General features: G+C 40.4%; 1 protein-coding gene across 1 annotated transcript in view; it reads right to left on the bottom strand.

The window, feature by feature from the left end:
- ATXN7 (ataxin 7) overlaps positions 1–22,948 on the bottom strand; it is a 129,399-nt gene extending 106,451 nt beyond the window's left edge. Inside the window, 2 exon segments of the mRNA XM_027121307.1 lie at positions 16,688–16,768; positions 22,819–22,948. The gene's annotated coding sequence lies outside the window, so the exon portion shown is untranslated.
- Positions 22,949–22,959: the final 11 nt, after the last annotated feature.

Raw genomic sequence — 22,959 nt, 5'->3', positions numbered from 1 at the left:
GGGAAGATCCCACATGCTGCGGAGCAACTAAGCCTGTGAGCCACAACTACTGAGCCTGCACTCTAGAGCCCATGAGTCACAAATACTGAGCCCGTGCACCACACCTACTGAAGCACATGCGCCTAGAGCCCGTACTCTGCAACAAGAGAAGCCACCGCAATGAGAAGCCCACGCACGGCAACAAAGAGTAGCCCCTGCTCACCGCAACTAGAGAAGAACCGCATGCAGCAACGAAGACCCAAAGCAGCCAAAAATAAATAAATAAAATAAAATAAACATTAAAAAAAAAAAAGAAAAGAAAGGAGGCTCCATTTTCTGACAACTTCTACATATCCACACACATTGAGCCCCTCTTCTCTCCAAAGGGTTCAACATAGCCATCCCTCCCTCCCTTTGCTATTTAAGTCTCACGGCTCTCCCATCTCTAACTCTCCCAGATTTCACTGAGATTAACTGGGCTCTCTATCCTTTTAGCTCAGGGGTCAGCAGGCCATTTTTCCATTAGTTGTGACTACAGTATACTCTTTCACCAGTAGCCTTAAGAGAGAACCAAAAATATAATAAAATTCCCAGTAGTTCTCTAATTTGCCTGCACAAAATCCTTGGTCAAGGCAGTGGGTTTACAAGTCGATTTACAGAAGCACACAAAAACAATAACAATAGTAGCAGCTGACATGTACTAAGCACTTACTATGTACCCAGTACTATTAACACATAGTAAACCCTTTACATATATCATCTCACTTAATCGTCCCAGGTCTATGATGTCAGAACTTTTACTCCACTCCTTTAAAAGAGAGAAAACTGAGGCTTGCGAGGAGAGGCCGATTAGGGGCAGACCTGAGGCAGCTGCATACCGGAGCTGAGCTTGTGCCATTCCTTCCGCTGCCGCCCACAGCAATTCCTACCTCTATTCCTCCACACCTGGTCTTCTCACCACCTTGAATTCCTTTCTTCCTATCTTCCAAGAAACTCACCCTTCCTAAGTCGGTTTCTTAGAGGCAGGGTCTGCAACATTTCAACCTTGTATCCCCAGGGCTGTTAATAAATGTTTGCTGAACAGAATTAAGTTAAAGGAACCACAGGCTCTGACAGCTACCCATCCACTCAAGTTAACATGGGCCTGGATGGGATGTTCTTGCCTTGCTAAGAACTTGCAATTAGGCCTGAGCAAAAAGTAGCTGTTCTGACATTTACCCTCACTCTTCCCTGACAAACTCACAGAGAGAGTTCAACACTGAGAAAGTTCTGGAAAGAAGGGAGTAGAGGTAAATCACAGCCCAATACTACTGTTGTCCTCTTCATAGAAGAATAAAAAGTCTGTGGAGTTAAATGCGAGGATGCCAGCCTTGGGGGACAGAGAGGGTTTCTCCCCCAATATTCTGCCAGGGGAACACTAATCTCTTATTACTGAACTGGGGTTATGGAATTCTAAAATTCATAGAAATATACTCAGTCAAGTCATTGCTACTCTAAGTAGTCCTTTAGGAAAGATGACAAATAAATGAACAGTTAGCAAGTATTTAGCTCTGGGGCCATACATATTAACATTATCAGTAATAATAACTCTTACTGAATGTTTACTCTGGGCCAGACCCTGTGCTAAGCACTTTGTATGCCCAGTCTTGTTTAAACTTCACCACATCCCTATGAAGAATATTTATAAGTGAGGAAATGGAGGTCTATAGTAGTTAGATGGCATGCTCAAGGTCATTACCAAATGGCTTACAGTAAAGGCAGTGGCTAGTGGGACAAATGTGTAATTTTTATTAACAATGCTTGCAGGCTTTTTAAGTTCTTCTATCCTTCCTCTTGAAATAATGCCACCTAAAGGCAGGCTGAGTAACCTATTACAAATCTCACTTTCTTCTCTAAAAGATCCAGGAAAAATCCCTCCTCTTCCATTAAGCCTTTCTAATTATTATTTGTATAGACTGCCAATGCTCACCTATATCCAAATTCTCCTCTTCCTGAGCACACAATTAGACTAAATTTCCCAGTATTTGTTCTAGTAAGGTGTAACCATATGACTGAGTCCTAAAACATGAACAGAAATGTTTGGGGCCACTTCTAGGTTTGGCCCAGACAAACCTCCTTGTCTTGATCCTCAATCTCTCATACCCTCTACTGGTCAAATGGAGAAGGCTCCAAGCACCTAGAGGTGATGAGCAAAGTCACAAAATTTCACCCTTGAATGACTGGGTGAAGCAAGAGCCTCCTTGCCAACCCACACTGAGCTGTGACTTGAGTGACACGTAAACATGTATTGTGTTAAGCTACTGAGGTTTTGGGTAGTGACAGCAGTCAACGTACACTAATACAGTATTATTGTTGTTACTATATCATCATAATTTTCATTATCAATGGCACAGCTATAATTGATTGAAAGTGTACTAATAGGAAATACATACCTATTTTATTCATTTCTCATTATGAGGTAGGTATTATCTGCATGTTACAGGTGACAAAAATTAAGGGTAAGAGATCAATAATCATTTCCTCCTCTGAATATTTATAGCATTTACAATCTGATTTACTTAGTAATTAATTATGGATTGCCTTATACACATTGCATTGACAGGTTAAGTAGTTCACTCCCGTAGTTAGTTGCTTTTTCTTGTACCTATAAATTATTTTCCTCATCTGGATAGAAAGCTGCTAAAAGGAGGGGTAGATCTTATATCTTAGATATAAGTAGATATAAGATCTTAGATATAAGATCTTAGATATAAGATCTATAGGTAGATCTTATATCTTATATTTAAATCCTGTATCACTTCACACATTGTATAAATATACAAGTTGATTAATTGATATATATTCTTTAAATTATCTCTATATAATGTGCGTGTGTGTATATATATCTATATAGATATAGATAGATAGTGTTTTGGGCCACAGGCCTCTTAGGTATACCTGACCAAGAAAAATGGCTTATTTGCTATGAAGAGTTACTTAGTATGCTATTTATTTCAGACCCATCACTTAATGAGTATCATTAATGCAATTTTTCAATACTATAATTACATGTGTAAATGTACATACACAGTACAGTGGCTGGCATACGTTCAATGATCGATAAATGATTGTTTCCCTTCTCCTCCATACCAATAGCTACTTTAAGTAGGGTCAAATGCTACTTGAAGAAAAAAAAAAGTAAAATGTTGTCAGTAAATAGAGGCTGATTTTAATTACAAAGAATATTTTCCTGTCTGGGAGGAAGACTGTCTAAAACGTCAGGAGCTAGAGTCAAATGGAGATCAAACACCAGTTACAAGAGTATCCCATTTGTAAAAATCTGTGCAGGAACAGGAACTCTGGGCAAGCCGAGGAGCAGGGCTCACTCCTTCACCTTCACCACCAGTGAGCTCAGAATGGTGCCTTGGGACCCACCTTCTATTTGCTCAATTACAATTCTGTAGGTCTGGCCACATGGGATTCCCTAGAGCCATGGTATCATTATTTGTAGCCAAACACTAAGGCGCCCTCCTACAGCTCGCAGAGTATTTTTAATATTTTGTTCAAAAACAACACACCGGATTCTGAGGAAGATTTGTTCCTTTGGAGGCTGTTTGTTCCCAGCCTTCATTTACACACAGGACTCCATTTCCAAAGAATCTCATTAACACGATAAAGATACTGGCTTTCTTATGGTGATATTTCACAATAACCACATATAGCAATTCTGTGACACGATCTTTACATTAGCTAATTAATGTAAATATTTCAATTGTTGTTCATTTAAATATCCTGTTCCAAAAAGTCTCTCTTCTTTAAAGAGTTCTTTCAGGATGAAATGGAACACGAATGTGGGTCAGTTACTGTATTTGGTACAATTAAAGTATATATTTGGACTTCTTACTCCTGCTCAGTAATCAATTGTAATATTTACTTTGTTGATGAAATTGGCTTCTCCCGGAGTAATTTTCCCTTTAACTTCTCCGTATCATCCTTAACGGCAGGCAATAAGGTTAATGCTATGATCAGCTATTACGTCGGCACGTACGACTTCTGCTGCTGTTCAAATATAGCAACACAGAGTATACAACACCCAAGCCAGAAAAACACAGGTTTGAAAATTCGTGAATCAAACTCTGGATGATAACTTCTTTTAAAAATAAATATTCCTTAAAAATGTTTAACATAAATATTATTTTTAAAATAAAAGTCTTTTAAAAATACTCAGTGAAAAAAGCCAATCTCAAAAGATCACATTTATGTAACATTCCCAAAACTACAAAATTATAGAGTTGGAGAACAGATTAGTGGTTGCCAGGAGTTAGAGACTGTGAGGGTAACAGGAATGACTGTGCCTCGGAAGAAGCAGCACAGGGGAGATTTTTGCAGCGATGGAATAGTTCTGCACCTTGATTACTGTAGTGGTTACATGCATCGACAGATGAGATAAACTAACACAGAACTATACCCATACCTTATATACCAATGTCAATTTCCTGGCTTTGCTACTGTGCTATAGTTAGGTAAGATGTAATCAATGGGAGAAACTAGGTGAAGAGCAACCAGGACCTCTCTGTACTATCTTCACAATTTCCTGTGAATCTTGAATTATTTCAAAGTTAAAGAAACAGCTAAATGTTGGACTATAAATATATTTCACAGAATAATTTATTCATCCTATAAGATTATAAATAATACCCAAGCCTATGCAAATATATTTTATCATCTGATTTTCCATTTTGTATACAAATGAACTACCAATTATCTTGACAGAGGCAAGGAGAGAGTGAAAATGGAGTAGGTTTTAGAATTGGTTTTGCTGTCAGGATACATACTGTTCAGGACAATGTAACATGGACCACTCTGGCAGCCAACATCTGGATGTCTTACAAAGGGCAGGAGGTATACAATATGTAAAAACTAAGAGCATGTATTTAAAGACTTATTTTAAAATCTGCAAGACTCTGCCATTAAAAAAATAAAGAGCCATGAAATAGTATACTTTAAATATAACAACCTATTTGTGATATCAAGATCCCAATGAGCATATGATTATATGCAATTTGCAAAATGCATTAGACTTATGTGATTATCAAATATAAGATTTATTTTCTTATGTACACATGGCAATCATTTCTACAATTCAAACATCTCTCTGGCTAAATTAATATAAATTGCTGCAATGTGCCAATAATAAATGAGACAAAAAGAATTCCAGAAGCTGGGAGATGCAAATTAAAGCCAGTGTAAGTTATTTTCACTAGGGCTTTAGACAGAGATCTTTTTATCACTGACTAAAATGTAACATTCTGGGACTACATCAAAAACATGACTCCCCGATTCCCTGTATCTCACACCTAAGCTGGCTCAACACTGGTTCATCATGACTCGGAATCTAAAGAGAGGCTGGCAGCACTTCATAAGTACCTTCCTTACAGTGATGCAATTTGACCTACATTTCCAGTGCCCATTGAAACTTCGTAGGAGGGGGAAGAGGAGAGTTTTTCATTTCTCCTACCCTCTGATTAACTAGGACAGCAAATGCCACTCAAGGGACTGCTACTGGGCAGAAGCAAAGGGGGAAGAAAGTCATGCCAGTAGGAAATTCCACAAGAGAACATTTAGAAATACTGCATTCTCTGATTCTGCAAACAAACTGTCATGGCTTTACAAGACAACAGCAAGGAAGTTGCCCCACTTTACACCATAATCAGCCTAGAACACCATGGGCTGTTTTATTTACTTCAGGCTCCCAGCATGATGAAAATTAAACTTGAACTATAGATTAATCTTTGCCACAGTCTTTTTTTTAAAATAAACTTTTAATTTTAGAATGATTTTAAGTTTACAGAGAAGTTGTAAAGATTAAACAGAGTCCCTATACACCCCACCCCATTTCCTCTATGGTTCACCTCTTAGTGTGCCATATTTGTCATAACTAATGAACCAATACTGACACATTACTATTAACTGAAGTCCATACTTTATTCAGATTTCCTTAGTTCTTGCCTAATGTCCTTTTTCCACTCCAGGATCCCATCCATATCACATTACATTTAGTTGTCATGTCTCCCTTCTCCTCCTCTAGAACGTGACAGTTTCTCAGACTTTCCTTTTTTGATAACCTTGACAACAGTTTTGAGGAGTACTGTTGAGAAAGTGTTGAATTGTTTGTCCAATGTTTTTCTCAGGATTATAATGAGATTCTTGGATTGGGGGAGGAAGACCACAAAGCTCAAGTGCCACCCTTGTTATGTCATGTCAAGTGTACATTTGTCACTGTTGTTAACTTGATCAACTGGCTGAGGTAGTGTCTGTCAGGTTTCTCCCCTGTAAAGGTTCTCCCTCCTCTTTCCATACTGTACTCTGGGGAAGGAAGTGACTGTGCAAGGCCCACATTTAAGGGATGGGCAGTTATGTTACACTTCCTTTCAGGGGATTATCGACAAAAATCGTTTGGAATTCTTCCACACAGAAAATTTATCTGTTCTAATTTGCTTTACTTATTCAATCATTTATTTGTATCAGTATGGACTCAGGGGTATGTGCTTTACATTATTATTTTGCTATATATATATTACATATTGGTTATATATATTTTATTAGTATTTATTATAGGTACATTATGTATTTTATATTTATTTTATATCTTGGGTTATAATTTAAAACTACATTATTTAGTTAAATCATCCCAGCTGTGACCACTGGGCACTCTTTCAGGCTCCTGTGTCCCTTTGACTACCTCATCATTCATTGTGTGTTATGTATGTGTGTTTTGTTTCATCACTTTCTTGCTTTCTGGCATCAGAATACCCTCCAGGCTCATCTTGCTTATTCCCTGCCCCAGCCATAGAATTAAGTCACGTGTCGTCGTTCCTTTTATTGGAAATGGTATTAGAAACCAAGATATGGGAATTGGGGCTTATCAAAGTCTTTTAATGTTTGACACTTTTAAATTTCTGTATGAACTACTTGCATAGTAAATCAACACAATTATCCCATTAAGTATCTTCACTTTGTGGTATAACATGCTAAATCATGAAGAGGATGCTTAGTAATCAAACTACCATCTGACTGGCCAAACTTTCAGGTTTGATATGACAATAAATGCCTTATTGCAAAGAAAGTTCCGGGGCGGGGCTGGGCTGGGGGGGGGGGCGGTGGAGAAACAGAATGAACTTTTTTTTTTTAAATGCAAGAAGGTCTCCTCTTTTCTCTCCCTCCCCCCCATTACCATTATATGGTACTTCCTTTATGTCAGCTCTTAATTACCTGAGTTAAAGGAAAATAGAAATATCAGTCAGATCTATCTATGAAATACATTGATGATGACCAATGACAGCAGCTACACCTTCCTATTTATGGTCTGAATATTTTAAGGTTACACATAGTTTATCTTAACTGAGACTAAACTAATCAGCCCAACACAAGGACAGAGCTAGGAGCTTCCTGGGCATCAGGGGTTTCCTAATGGGAAACAAACAGATTTCCACAGATAACTGAACAGCACAGAATGGAGTTAAGCACATGCAACACACACAGGAAAATTCTTCACCTCAGACGCCAGCCATTAGTCTGTGTAAACAGACTATGCTAGTAAAATAGTTAGTGACCTCACCCCCGCCTTTTTTTAAATAGAAAATAGGCTGGAGCCAGCACCTAATACTGATTTTCTGTCATCTTTTTCTCACTCAATCTGATTAAGATTTATATTCAGTAAACATTTCTTGAGCCTCTTCTGTGCACTAGACAGCACACTATGCCTAGTGCTTCCAATTAATCCTACAGATTCAAAAGAAATTAGCTCTGTTCCCATTTTGCCCTCCCAGCAGAGTTGTTGAAGTTGTTGGAAGGTAAGTCAGGCCTTGACAATGCTGAAGGCACAAAACAGTTTGGAGAAGCACATGGTTTAGCGTCTACTTCCAGAGTTGTCTTATAACATCTTAGAAAAGATCATAACTTCCTATCTGTAAAATAGATATAATCAATCTATATAAAATAGATATAATCAATCTATAATCAGGGAGAATGCATGGAAAGCAAAGCCCCAGCCCACACTATGGATTCTGTAAGAATTAGCCTGTGTTCACGCTTTACGTTTCATCATAATCACATCTAGGAAACACTAGGACTGTCCAACTAGGGTGTGCCATTGCCTTTTTTTCATTGCCACTTTTACTATCTTTGTAAACCCTAAAATCATGATCTTTAAAAAAAAAAAGTCAATTCCTATGCCCCAGTCAACCTGTCTTTGATAAGTAAACGATGCCCATTCATTCAAGAGGCACGGACCAGAATGGACAGGAAATATTAACAACGATAACAGCTAACAATGCCTGAAAGCTTACTTTGTGCCAGACACTATGTGGATGCAGCACGCCAGGCCTATGAAATAGATATTTTAATTGTCCCTAATTTCCAAATGAGAAACTGAGGCTAGAGAGGCGAAGTAACTTGTGCACAGGTGCCACCCATCTGGGCTAGGCATACTCTTACAGAAAAACCATAAGCAACAATAACAGAATTATATCAAACAACTGAACATAAACATCCGTCCCTTACCTCACACTGGTGCTTCCTTTTCAAACACTGTTGCACTGGGTGCTACAGTGGAATGAAAGAATCAGCTAAAATGTATCCTTTGCTACAGAGATGCAAACTGAGAGGGCTTTGGACACTTCTGCCCGCAAAGGGACTCCAAACCGAGACTTCCTACTTCCAAAATATTTTCAATAAATAAAACCCATTGAGGTCTCCCCTACAGCATTTTACAGAAAGTAGCAACTCCCTGGCTCAGTTTGCAAGGCGCCTCACTCTTTGGCCCCAGTGATTGCCTCAGGGCGTTCACACTACAGTCCACTTCTAGATGCAGCTAGCTTCTTCAGGGCTCAAGTCATTACCTCTCCATCTAAATGGAGTTAATCACACACACTGATTCCCTAAAACTGGTTTAAGAGATCTCCAGCTGGCCTCCTCATTCATGTTAACATTCCCAACCTGGGCATCCATACTACCCCGTATCAAGGACCTTCTCCCCTCCTGGATTTACCCCCAGGACAATCACAGGCCTGGAGAAGAGCAATCAGTTTTTGGAATTAGATCAGGATTTAAATCCTGTTTTCTACTTAACAAACTATGTGACCTCAAGCAAATCAGTTCACCTCTCCCGATGAGAACTAATGGAGGAGATAAGACCAATAAAGCACAGTGCCTAGCACATACTAAGTGCCATTATCACCATTATCCCCATTCTACAGATAAGAAATTGAGTCTCCAAGTGGTGAAATAACAAAGGTCGCAGAGCTGGTGAGTGGTAGGGGCCAGGGCTTGAAACCAGTTTTTTCCTTCCTTCTACAACTCTTTATTGAGCACCATGCTTGGCACTTAAGGACATAACTGTGAAACAGACAGACAGGTACCTTGCTCTCATGCTGCTTACATTCTGCTAAGGAAGATAGCCATCGAAACTTTACACAAATAAGTGGAAAGGTGCTTGAAGGAGTAAAAGCAGGGTACCTGAATACATATGGGTTTGACAGAAAGTAACAAGATCCCTGGAATTTGTCTGGAAGGTCGGGAAGGCTTCTTTGAAGAGGTGGCATTTAAACTGGGACCAGGAGGGTCCAGGAGACAGAAGAGGTGTTCAGAGATGAGGGTGGCAGCAGGCTCTCCAGGCAAGGGAAACTCAAGTGAAGAGACTCTAAGAAAGCATGTCACATTCGAGGAACTAAGAAGCCAGAGCACCTGAGGAGGCTGGACAGGTAGGTGGGGCCAGATCAGAGGACCACGGTAGAACATGGTAAGGATTCTCGATGTCATCCATCACTGAGGCAATGGTAAGGCATCAAATGATTGGCTGCCCTTGATGAAACAGTAGTAAAATGCTTATTCTGACCCCAGCTCCCTGAGGTCAGGGCCATTTGGTATCTTTTTATCGTCTGTACTTCTAGGACACAGCAAGTATACTTTTGATAAATATTTATGAGCCATATGAAAGAATCTTTGGGAAAGACAAACCACTTCTCCCTCTTTCTAAGTCCACAGCTGATGCTTCTATTAAAGTTCCTATTGCTGATTATTATAGATGGGTGTGAACCTCTTTTCACTGTTTGGTCATAAGTTTCTGGAAAGCAGAGTAAATATCTTATTTATTTTTCTATCTCTCAAAGCCAAATACTCAATAGTTATGGACTGAAACATATCCTCTTTTAACAGCTAAAAATCTCTTCTTCTATTTCTAGATTGCCTGAGTAAGAATCTTCACCCTACCTTAGTGAAATAGATCTGAAGGGATAATTGGCAAGGATTAAAAAAAAAAAAAGTTCTGCTTTCCTTTTGCAGCTTAATTTTAACAACAAAAACCCATCTCACCAATGTGTGACTGAAATTACAATTTTTATATTTTAGGATAAATCACTTGTACAGTTCGCATGCATTTTTTCTAATCTTAGTTTAATTTTAACCAACAACAAAATGCCCCAACAGAAGGTCTTTCAGTGATTTTCCAATTCTTCTGAGAACTGTTCAGATTCTCTCTTTGAATATTTAATAACTCTGATAAGGGTAGGGTAACTGTTTAGGCTACTTATATTAAAAGACAGAACTGAGTCATAACCAATAGCTCATATACTTGAGGGTTTATTTTGGGATTTCAGGAGATGAGGATGATAAGATAAAATGATGAAACTGGGATTATGAATATGCTACTAGGGTGTGCTAGTAATTTTCTGTTTGATCCTTTTTCCATCCCCAGACCAATTTTCCACCATTTTGGCCCTGCTCTGTGCCCCAGAGGCTGACCTCTATGGGTAGCATCACTAGGTTCATGCAGTCAGGCTTCCAGGTGGGTTTGGCCAATAGAAGGCACTGGAAGGAGATCAAAGAGGGAGGAAAGAAAGTGGAGGAGGGGAGTATTGCTTCTTTATTCTCTCCCCGGTCTGGGCTGCATTTTCTGGCAGTGGCTGAATCCCTCCAGGGCTATTGCGCCTGTCAGACAGCCCCTCCTCTTTGGCTCTAGCTCTCTCTTTGGACTCCAGGAATGAATGCTATTTCTTCTCTTTGCTCCTTTGGACCTAGCAGTGATAACAGCTTCCCATTGCTGTTAGTTTCTGGGTGACAGGAACCCCATGTCACCCTTAACTCTGCCCACTCTCTGAAAATAACCCCTTCATTAAAGTCCTGAACCATCAGAGTTGGACTCTGTTTCCAGCCAGAACTAAGAATTCAAACCATAGACTTGTAAAACCAGCAGTCTCCCTCCTTTGCATGTGAGCAGTTATCACAAAGGTTATTCATTTTCCAGAGCAATTCCTTCACACCAAGCACTGCATGTAAGCTCTTAGGTTTCTCAGGCAGAAGTGACACCTTTTAAACTGGTCAGTTCAAGAGAACATGAGAGGGCGCTCTTGAAAAACAGCTGGCAGAATGGAGGGGCTGACACTTAACAATTCTCTAGGCAGGAGTCTGCTACATGTGAAAAATAAAATGTTTACAAAGAGATGCCACCTCCTCCTATTTCTCCCTGGGTTTCCTCTCCCTGAGAGCTTTGGAAACAAAGTCAGCACTGTATTTTCACACTGAATACCCAGAAGTTGTATCACTGCCTGGGGAAGTTGTCCTGTGTGTCACTTCACTTTGCTATTTTCTCAGACCTGAGGATCTGCTTACCACTAGCCAAGGCACACAGAAAGAAAAGCCAACCATCTTGTATTACTAGCCACCTGCCTGTGACCTTTCCTTCTTTCTCTCTTTCACAGGGTACGTCTGCACTAGGCAAAAGATGAACCGGATGAGAAATTCTGCTTCGTTCAGCCTCGCTTGTCTCTTTAACACAGCTGACCAGATTAGCACTTTTCCAATGGCAAGGACTGGCATATGCTTATACCATAATCTGCTCTGAGCTCCTTCAGATTTTTTTACCAAGGCGACTGGATTTGAGGTTAGATGTTAATTGAAATCACCTGGGAGTCTCTAAACACTCCACCTTGCTTTCACTTGGCAGGACTACCCTGGAGGTTACTATATTTCTGAATATTGGGGCATTCTTCTGACCAATCAAGAGCTGATTGAAAGAATCCTTCTAGGAGGTTGATAAGAATCCATGGGGCTTAAGTCAACAAGCCACTCCAACAAAGACTCCAAATGTCTCCCTCTGCAACCAGCAGGCATTCAGAGCTGACAGCAAGAGTTGCTAAGATAAAGACAGGCAGATACACTACAGTCTGCAGAAAAGATGCTCTGCTACACTTCAGCGAAAGCTGGCCAAAGAGCGAGATAGCTCTCATGTCCCACCCCAGGGGGGAGGCCTCTCTCTTCAGCCTGAAGGAAACATTGAGAAGCAGTGGGATTAACAAAACTTGGTTCTCACTGTAGTGTATCCATTTCTAACACTTGTTACCCTTAAGTGTTCATTTCAAAGGATATTTTATTGGCAAACTCTATAAGCAGCTAGGTGGACATACATGAAATGTTAATAGTGGTATCTCTAGGTAGTAGAAGTATGAGTAACTTTTATTTCCTTCTGTGTATTTGTGAAATTTTCCAAATTTTCTACAAACACCTCTGACTTATGCAAATCAGGGAAAAATTATTAAACAAAAACCCTATAAGCATTCTGGAATTTCAGCTTTCTGTAAGAACCAAGTTTATGTAATTCTTGAAACTCAAAATCCAAGTTACATTTCTTAGCTTTTGTGTATTTTAAGATTTTCAATACTACTTTTTATGAACTATGTTTTCAATTTAAGAAACTACTCTAAATGTAAAAAACAAGAATGATGAACTGGGTTTAATGTGTAAATTTTTTCTGGGACACATCACAACCTTAACTGAGATAATTTAGACTCTTCAAGGTCAAAATTCACTATTTTCATACTCTGAAGCACTCCTAATACAGACGAAAAATGGAACTGTTTCTTTTTGTAAGAATACCACGCAATATCATATGCATGATATCATATGCAATGATATGTCTAAGAGACTACAGATAAAACACAGACTGGTGTTTCTTGCACCACAAATGTTAGCCAGTAAAAACTTTCCAGTCTATAGCTGATTAACACTTGACACCAGCTCTCTGGAAAAGAAAGCTAATCGTTGCTGGCAGTCAGCTAAAGCAACAGACACACTCAGAAACCTGCCTACTACGACATCATCACTGCTGTTTACTATGACAACTGATTTTTCAATTCAGTGCCATTTATAGTTCTAAACAGAAAGCTGGAATATGTACTAGCTTTCTAGGAGCTACCTTTCTCGTTATCTATAATAGCTAAACATGTATTATTCACTGTCTTGTGTTGAAATAAATTAACAAGGAATCTTAGAAACCATAAACATCTTTACTAGCTTCAGGAAGCTAGTAAATTTGAACAAGTGACTCCATTTAAACTGTCCTAATGTAATGGCAAATGGTCTCTTTTCCAACTTCGATTTATAGTTATAACTACCAGAACAATAATAATCAACAGGGTGAGGAGTACAGGGAGCAGAGACTAGAGTCTTAAATATCTCCTCTTAAGAGCAGCTAAGAGGAGATATTTAATCTCCTTTTGTGTTCAGTACTTTAAAACTTAAGGATAAAAAATTGAATAAAATACAAAGCAATGAAAAGTATGCATTTTTCAATACAGAACTGTGTTAGCACTCTTCACGATTAAGTTCAAGGATCCTAAAGGTTCAAAATGTCTGCAAAAATGAGACCATAATACAAATTAGAAATGCAAGAGACCATGAGAAAATTAGATTTTTGACTACTGTTGTTAACAGAACATGTTTAAAAGCTGTAGAAATCAGTGCCTGAAACAAATTAGAGAAAGAGAGATAATTTAAAAACTAGTGTTAAATGCTAAAATGAGGTTCTAAAGCTACAGAAAGGTCTTGTGACGTCTCTATGGCCAAACAAGAACCACCGTATTGCCATTATGATCATGTTGATGGTTCAGACGACAATGAAACTTTAAAACTGAGGCGGAAAAGGCCTAACATACAACCCTATTGTTAACAGAACACTGTCTGGAGACTTAATTAAACAAAAGCGTCCGTCAAGTGCTCCTCTCAAAATCTCTTGTAGTGATGGACCTGAAGAGCAGAAAACAGGGCAGACCATTTAAAAGAAGAGTCCAGGGGTTGGGAGGACAAGTGACTACACCAAAGGTGGTAATTACATCCTGGGGAAGTAAAAAAGGCCAGACTAAAGGGCTCCAAGAGGTACTTCAAAACCAGCTAATCATGGGAAGATGAGGTGGGGTAAATCAGCGGCTTCTCAACTGGTTATCTGTGGGGAAATAAAAAGACGCTGGGACTCCAAAGCAACAGTAAACAAAAGCGGCTGCAAATGACCAAGGAAACCATTAGATACCTCCATTACACACCAATGTGCCCACAGTAAGAGGTTAATCGTAGGTTCACGCATCTCTAATTCAGTGTGGGACCTTGAGTAACCGGATAAGGGGCTTCTGCAATTGGTAAACCACCATTCTAGAACTGCCCTCAGCAAAGGCATGGGTAGTCAAAGTACCCAGGGGTTCTCCTGCCAACAGTCATATGCTGCAAGGGTAACTGCTTACCTTTTCTAAACCATATTCTCAGCTAAAAAACAGGGGGAAATATGCTCTTCTCTGACTTCAAAAGATGAGGGTATAAAACAGGAAAATATGTGAAAATGCTCTGAATAAAATCACATTATATTTGCACATTTTACTGATTGAAGCATGGTTTAACTTATACTCTAAAGGCTATATAAACATAGATTGTCCCTTCAGCTTATAAGCTAGAAGGTCTAAAATGTTTATTTTAAGGTATCAGCAAGAATACAATGAAAGCAGCTAGACATTTCAAGAGACAGAAACAAACGCAGGGCAGTTTGGGACATTTAGTGCAGAGGCCAATAACAGTATTTATCTCACTGTGTCCTGAAGGGATCACTGTGCATTGGGTAAAAATGTTCTTCACAGGGACTCTGTTACCAAAAAATGGTTAAATTACAGTCCATGTGCTTTTCTTCTAAAATATCAGGGAAATGCATACTGTTTTATAAAAGATTACCACATAAGAAATGGATAAATATGTTACTGCACTTACAGTGGTAAGATTAGCTGAAATGGAAATAGGTGGTGTGGAACCACAAGATTGTGTCTCAAACTGGGGTTTAAGAGGCATGTAGGATTGGGAGGGAAAGAAGCGTTGCAAGTATTAAATGTGATAGATAATGCACAAAGTAATGCACACACAGAGGCCCACAAATGTTTAGACCGTGGACGTCTGTGGTTTTACCAGCCCTGCGTCCACTCCCCCCTGCTGAGGAATGATAATCGCCCCAAAAGGTACTTTCTTGGTGAGGCAGGAACCAAGGCACCTGCCAGCATGCAGTCTGAGCCTGAGAGAGACACACTCAGTAGAGAGAGGGGTTAAAAACAATTGGAGAAGTTATGAAGTCCGGCACGCCGAGGACACTCTCCACCGAGTCCCGCTACGTGGATCCCTGAAGCTGCTCTGGATCTGATCCATTCTGAGGTCTGGTTCTTCAGCTCTATTGTCAATGCTGAGAGCTACACCACATCCTTCCAGCAACCTCCTTTCTCACTTAAAGCGGCCAGATTTAGTTTCTGTTGCTTACAACCGAAGACCTTTAGCTGATTAGTCATTATTTTGAGTCTAGAAGATGCAATTTTCTCAGAGATTTGGGAGATAAAATGTAATTTGATTGGCAAGTAATTTAGACTTAATTTTATGGTAAAACAAAGGCATGCATCATGGAGTAGAATACAAAATTCATGTCGAATTTTAAGATAATGGATTGTTCTTTCGAGATTGTTAAAGATCTGCTTCCTCCCACTTCTCACTCTCTCTCCCTGCCCCATGCAAGTGTCTTTAGCAAGGGGTTTAAGAAGCACTGGTATAGAGATTAACTTTCCTTAACTTTTAGAATTTGATCTCAGAATTTGATCTCAAGACCTGTGGAAGAACTGCCCTGCCCTAACTGTAAGCAAAAAAATGATCACTGTTTTAAGCCACAAAATTTTGGAGAGGGTTATTATTACTCAGCAATAGATAACTGATAGATGTGCTTCATGAATTATCATAATATATCTACATTCTTTTATTCCATGCATTTCCTAAAGTTTCCTAGGAAGGAACTCAACGCTCCAGTGTTTCCAAATAACTGTCACAGGCAGATGTGGTTACACTTCTCATTCTTTACAGCCAGGTCACTGCTTCTAATTCCACAGAAACAATGAAATGTACCTCAGTCAGAACACAGAGGTTTAGGCAGGAGGTAGAACATACTCCAAAGCCCAGCTAACTTAGGTGAAAATAAAGTGAAAATTTTCTCCAGTTATCATAGTTATACCACAAGGATGCAGGTACAAACAGGGTTGAGCTGGAATTGAAGGTAACTGGCTAAGAGAAGAAAAATGAAGCAAAATTGCTTTGTCTAAAAACTTAGTTTAAAAACTAGAGAACTCAAAACAGATTCTCCCTTTAACAGTTTTTCTGCCTGGAACCGCCTTCCATATAAACTTGAAAAATGAGAAAAACCCTCTTTTAAAAGCTCACCACATACTATCTAGAGAAAATGCTTGCTTTAGGTTACCATCCATTCAACAACTATTTACGGAGCACCAACTCTATGCCTGTGAGCCCCTGAGCACTCCTTTTTCTTCTTCTTTTTTTTTGATAGTGATACCAGGGTAAAGGGAGCATGACTGGGTGAAACTAGACCACACACCTGTCTTGGTCAAGGTAACTGGTCTGGTTAGAGGGTTTAGGCTGATGAATGCAGCAAACAAGGCTCTGCCCTCATGCAAACCTATATGTAGAAGAGGGGAAATATTAGTAGCTAATATTATCATTATCAGCACTATTATCACTATCATTGCTGTTATTATTATGCCCTCACCCCTCCCACCCATCTTCCTCCTTGGATACTGCTAAGTATCTGGCACTCTGCTAAGCACTAATCATTTAATCTTCACAACAGCTTAGCATGGTATTATCCACATTTTACAGATGAGGAGACTGAGTTCTAACTGGACAAGAGCAACACAGGAAGTGCTGGAGCTCATGCTTTTAAACACTAGCCTGGACTCCCTCCATACATATGAATTCCTTACAGTTTTATAAGAATTTCAACAGGGGGAAAAGAATCCTTCACAACAAGAAATGAGGCACAGCATACTCTCTTTATCAATGCCTATGCGTCTGTGTTTTCAGTGAGTTTCTTCTAAAAACTGATATTTATTTAGTCCTGTATGGAATTTTTTCTTTCCTGTTGGAAGAGTCTGGAAAATATTCTTGCTTATTAGTAATATAGAAAACATTTTAAAAGGCATTTGAGAAAGCATATTTCACTTCTCATTCAATACAACACAGACCATGAGGGAAATTGGTCATCTCGGGGAATGAGGCCTCATTTAGCCACATATAGGAGATGTTTTCCATTAGTATGTTTATTCTTTAATAACTTTATAATTTTTTCCTCATTATAAAAGCAGCATATGCTACCTAAAACAAATAAACAAACAAAAAAAAGCATAAAGAGAAAAGATCATCCACAATATTATTACCTAGAGGTAACAAGCTCCTATTAGTATTTGGTGTACGTCCTTCCAGATACTTGCTTTTAGGTTTCTATACACAGGGCTTTCATCCACCTTAAAAATCACACATTAAACATATTCTCATGCTATCCTCTGTTCTCCTAAACATCATTCCCATGCCAATAAATATCAACTTGCATCATCCTGTTTAAAGATTGCACAGTATTTTATTTCACTGTATGGATAGGCTCTAATTGACTTAATCAACCCTTTATTAATAGGCATTCAGATTACTTTCTGTGTTTTGCTATTACAAAAACCAGGGTAGTGAGGAGTCTGGCACACACATCTATGCACCCTTGACTGACTGGTTCTTTAAGATAAATTCCTAGATGTTGGCTTCGCATTTTATTTCATGACTTTGTTGGATTCATATTGCCCCACGTGTCATCCAGAAAATATGTACCAAATTTACCTTTTTCAAAAGAAGGAAACCCTTAAATATTAAGCGTAATAACATACTTTACATTTCTAACATTTAGATTAAATGGCCAAGAACTTTAAAACTGCAATTTATCACTAAGTATCTAAAGTATCAATTCAGGCCTCTGATATTGCATTAGGTTTATATTTGGAGGAGGGAAATTCTAAAACACCCAATTAGTGGGTTTTATTTCCAGCATAATGTGGTTTTGAAAAGTTAAACTCCAAAAAGAACATATTTGCTGCAAAACAAGCAATTAGTAGAGAATTCTAAAAGGCAGGAAGAGAAGTAAAAAATAATCAATTATAGCAACCACTAGGTCACCAAATCTGCATCCTATACAATGGCCAAGAGAAAACGGTCAAGAGAGAGAAAAGGTGAAAAGAAGAAGAAGCGACTCTCAGAGCTTCAGTGACGGCCGGATGAAATTACACACAGACATATACATCTACATGCTCTGTACACACCAATCCTGGAGCTAATCTCCAGGGGTTAGAACACAAGAGGAATCTTTGTGTGCTTTATTTGAGCAAACATCATGCAGAGGAGGGTGGAGGAGGCTGCATACAGGTAACAGCGGCTCCTTAGCAGCTTGTGGCCTAGTATCAATTACTTCCCTTCCAGGGCACAGGGAGGGTAACAGGAACTTGAGGCATAAAACAGCTCCAAAGGCACTGATTCCCTTCAAAACCATCACACAGGACAGGGCTCACTCATCAAGCTCTACAGAAAACTGGGCAAAGTGAGAACATTTTTAGCAATAAATAATTTACTGGTGAGTACAATGCGTGTGCTAAGAAGGGAAGGCCACACACCAAAACTAGTAACAACTAACTGTACTGGAGTCTCATGCTAATGGGGACGATGGGGGCATTAGATAAAGTCTGCATACCGAAAGCACTGAATACTTGAGATGGCAAATGGCTGCGGGGAGTGCTGCTTGGTGACTTCATAAACCTATAGGATTTCCGGGTCTTCTCGGCAAGGGGGTCAGCAAACTATGGCCCATGTATGGGTCAAATCCAGCCTCAGCCTGTACACACCATGAGCTGCTGCCTGTACACAACATTTTTAAATGGTTGAAAAAAAATTTTTAATATTTCATGGCATATAAAAATTATATGAAATTCAAGCATCAGTGTCCACAAAGTTTTACTGGTATGCAGCCATGCCAGCTCACTTTTGTCTATGGCTGCTTTCTCCATGCACTGACAGAGGTGGACGGTGTGACGGGGACCTGGGTGGCCAGCGCAGTTGAAAACATTTACTATCTCATCCTTTACAGAAAGTTTGCTGATCTCTGTTCTAGGCCATAAAAATCAAGTCGTTTTTGAATGGTTCACAGCTCTCAACCTTGGTGCATGCTTATTAGCTTGGCTCTGACATACCCAGGATTTAGACATAGCCTGCCAGCCTAACAGAGAATGCAACCCCATTGTTAAGAACAGTAGATAGGTCTAATAGGACGTATAGATACTGGGGTACCTACCCATGATAACCAGAAAGATGTGAAAGGCTTTTCTGAATTGAAAGCAGGATGGTCCCAGAAGGTTTATGTGGGAATGGGTATGATTAAAGGTTTTCTCTTTGAAAGAACGTATGAGCTATCTCCTTCTACAGACGAGGATAAAACCATCCTCAAAAGGGCTACCACCTTTGAGCACTTACTAGGGGCCTATGACTGAGCAAAGCCTTTTGCTTTTCTTATCTCATTTAATGGTCATCTTTTCTAGACTCTGAGAGGCTGGCTGGCTGGCTCAGGAAATGGGAATCAAATCCAGGTTCGAGTCTAAAGCCTGTGTTCCTAACCACTCTCTAACTTGAAAGCAAAGGGCAAGAATGCTCACCAGGAATAAATGAGAGGGAAAGGGAAAGACCACAGGAATACCGGAAGCAAGTTTATTTTTATGGCCATGAGCATTTTATTCATCTCTCTCTTCACTCATAATATCCTCTCTTCCTTCAATGTTCAAAGAAAGGAAAATACAATTCACTTCTTCCAGAATCTTTGCTGGAGAGCAGTAGAGAGTGGAACTGAATGAACCATTCACTCCAAGAACTGGTTGTCAAGCTCAAGCCTCTGCCTATCGACCATCAATGTATTCGGTCTAAATTTTTAAGTATAATTGAGAAACAGCCACAATGCACCTAGGGCCAGTATGTCAAGCCCTTTATGTGTATGCATGGCTTATCAACTGACAGACAACAGTTTGCTGTGGGAACAAAATGGCAGTGCTTTTGCACACTTAAGACCACATGACAAGGTTAAGACAACTTTAAAAGGCAAGTACTGAGCACAAAGATATACTTTTTCTTATTTTTTTTCTCTTAAGAATTATTCTAACTCCCATTTTATTTAATAAAAACATATATCTCTTATTAGGGGGGCCCAGGACCTCTCCTATAAAACTATAGACCCCTCCCCAGAAAAATACACATACACAAAAAAGATTAGGTCACAACCATAGGGAGTGCAGGAATCTCCTGAAGCCCACTCATGACTCCTTGAGGTCCACAGACCGCCAAAATAATCCTAGCTCTAAAAGCATATTACGAAATGCCTGTTTTACAGGACCAAGGTAAAGACCATAGAGCTAGCTCTCATCATCTTTTATAGTTTCAGAGGCTAATATTATATAAATACTCAAAGAAAATTCCTTAACTAGACTCTCATACTCTCAAAGAACAAATATAATGACTTGAGTAAATCACCAAACCTAAAGTCATACATGTGCAAAGTCCAAATCAGTTTTCTTAGAGTTTAAAATCTGCTACTTTCTGCTCACAGAGATCTCCCTAGGAAAGGAAGAAATGTTAGTATGGCATAGAGCTTGAGTCTCTTCTACTTTAACATTCATGAACATGTGAATATATAATAAACTGTATAAAAGAAAACCACTTGTAAGATTTATTAAAAGATGTTCTCTCACTATATGTGAGATGGAGAAAAGTCAATTAAAAGAGTGCTTAAATGTTCAGTACAAAAAATCTGTGTCAATGCAATTGCCAGTTATGCGGCTGACAAAGCAGATTTTTTCAAGTTCAGAAAGGCTCAAATTTTGCTGTGTTTCCCACCACTTGAGGTAAGAATGTTCAGAAATGTTTATTTTCAGGTATACCTCAAACTTTAAAGTCTTTTTAATCTCTCTTGGTCTTATTACTTCAGAAAATTCCTGGCACTGCCCAACAAAATACAAAATGAACTTATTAAGTGTTTCGCCAGGACTCCATCTACGAATGACGGATAGCCTGCCTCATGAAAATTTAAGTTACAGGGAGCAGTGATACTTTCCCATCAACAACGTTAAAGATTATTTTAAGTCACTAGATACTGTTTCCAAATCAGTATTATGATGATACAGCCAAGTAACAAGTAACTTAAAATGAATACCCTTTCACCACTTGACTATTACTTTTTTTTTTTTTTTTGACTATTATCTTTTAAGCAACAATGATCCCCTCCAAAATGCCACTTGGGATAGACAGTCAACTGACACTTCAACTTACAATATGTAGTACTTAAGATTTAAAGTAATTCACCTTTGGTTAGAGTGTCTTCTCTGCCTCTAAACCAAGAAAATGCACAGGATCCCAAACCCATGCACAGGCAGCATTTAGGCCAATATTTTTTCAAAACCAGGAGAGATTTCCCACGGTGGGGGAGGGCAAGTTATACCTCAAAATATTCACTCAAGGTAAAAATTTTTTTTTTGCCTTTGTGCTAAAAGTCAAAGGTGCTAACTCTTTAGAGAACTGTTGAAGAGCATTACTGAAGTTTAGACTTCATATATACGAATAAAATTCCATGCATACTGATTTCTCACTAGAGGTGATACACCCTTCACTGTCATACATTTGCATATACAGCTCTTCCTCTACAACTAAGAGAAAACCGGGAGAATGAACCCAATTTGCTTAAGGAAACTGAAACAACCAAATCCATACTCGATAAATGCTTCATCCCTAATATGAAGAAGCGAGGTACCTGGGGGGCAGAAATATTGGAAAGTAACTCAACAGAATATCAAACCTGGGTTGAAAACTCAGACCCGCTTCTTGCAGCTCACTGAATCGATCCCACTGGAGATCAAATCAGCCGGACTGCTGCGGCTCTTTTCCTCTCGCCCCTCACCATCGAAATGTTGCCATTTGCGAGAAACCCATCGAAGTTGAATCAAAGTGACTTTTGGGAAAAGACACCAGTATCACCAGCAGTGTGCTCCAGAAATGTGTAACTCTACACACTAAGCATCGTTTCTCATCGAGCACCTCCCTCTCCCTTCACTTGCGACTTCCCCTTAAGATGGGGGCAGTTTTTGAAAATCACAGAGAAAAATAAATAAGAGCACCCCATCCCGGTCATCGACGGGGATTCCAGCGCCCAGGGAGGACGCCCGGCAGCCGGCTCCCAGTAGCTGCGCGAACTCCGCCCGCAGCTCGCTAAATGTCTCGGGCCCCCTTTCCCAGCACCCGCCCGAGCCCCGAGGAGAAGGGGGCGGCCGCCGGGGCCGGAACCGCGCCACCTGGAACCCGGGGCCTTTTTCGTTCGCCGGCCGCGCCCCGCGCAAGTGTCCGCGGGCGAGACCCGCCCAGGCGCGCGTGGGCGCCAACTTCGCGGGGACCCTCACGCCGCGCCCCCTCTGTGCCCTGGCTCCCCCGACTCCCGTGCTCAGGCGGGCCGGGCGCCCCCTCCGCCCCCCCCAGGAGAGCGAGCCCACCGCTAGCAGCGGTAGCGGGAATGGGGCGGCGGGGCCGCGGTGGCCATCCCCCGGGAGGCGCGGGGGGCTTGGACCCCGCGTGGCCCCCGCCGCCCCGGCGGCGCCCAGGCGAGCTCACCTGGCGTTTGGCGGAGGCCTCCGGGGCGGCCTCTGGGCGTGGGCCGGACGGGGGCAGCGGGGGGCGGGGGGGGGGCGGCAGAGGCCGGGGCTGCACCGGGGCCGCCGCCACCGCCCGCCTGGCTTCGCCCCACACGCGCCG

This window comes from Aethalodelphis obliquidens, unplaced genomic scaffold (assembly GCF_003676395.1).
Source record: "Aethalodelphis obliquidens isolate GAN/ISIS:26980383/991018 unplaced genomic scaffold, ASM367639v1 scaffold22, whole genome shotgun sequence".
In the NCBI taxonomy this organism is placed as follows: domain Eukaryota; kingdom Metazoa; phylum Chordata; class Mammalia; order Artiodactyla; family Delphinidae; genus Aethalodelphis; species Aethalodelphis obliquidens.
This window is presented reverse-complemented; position numbering and strand designations above follow the sequence as displayed.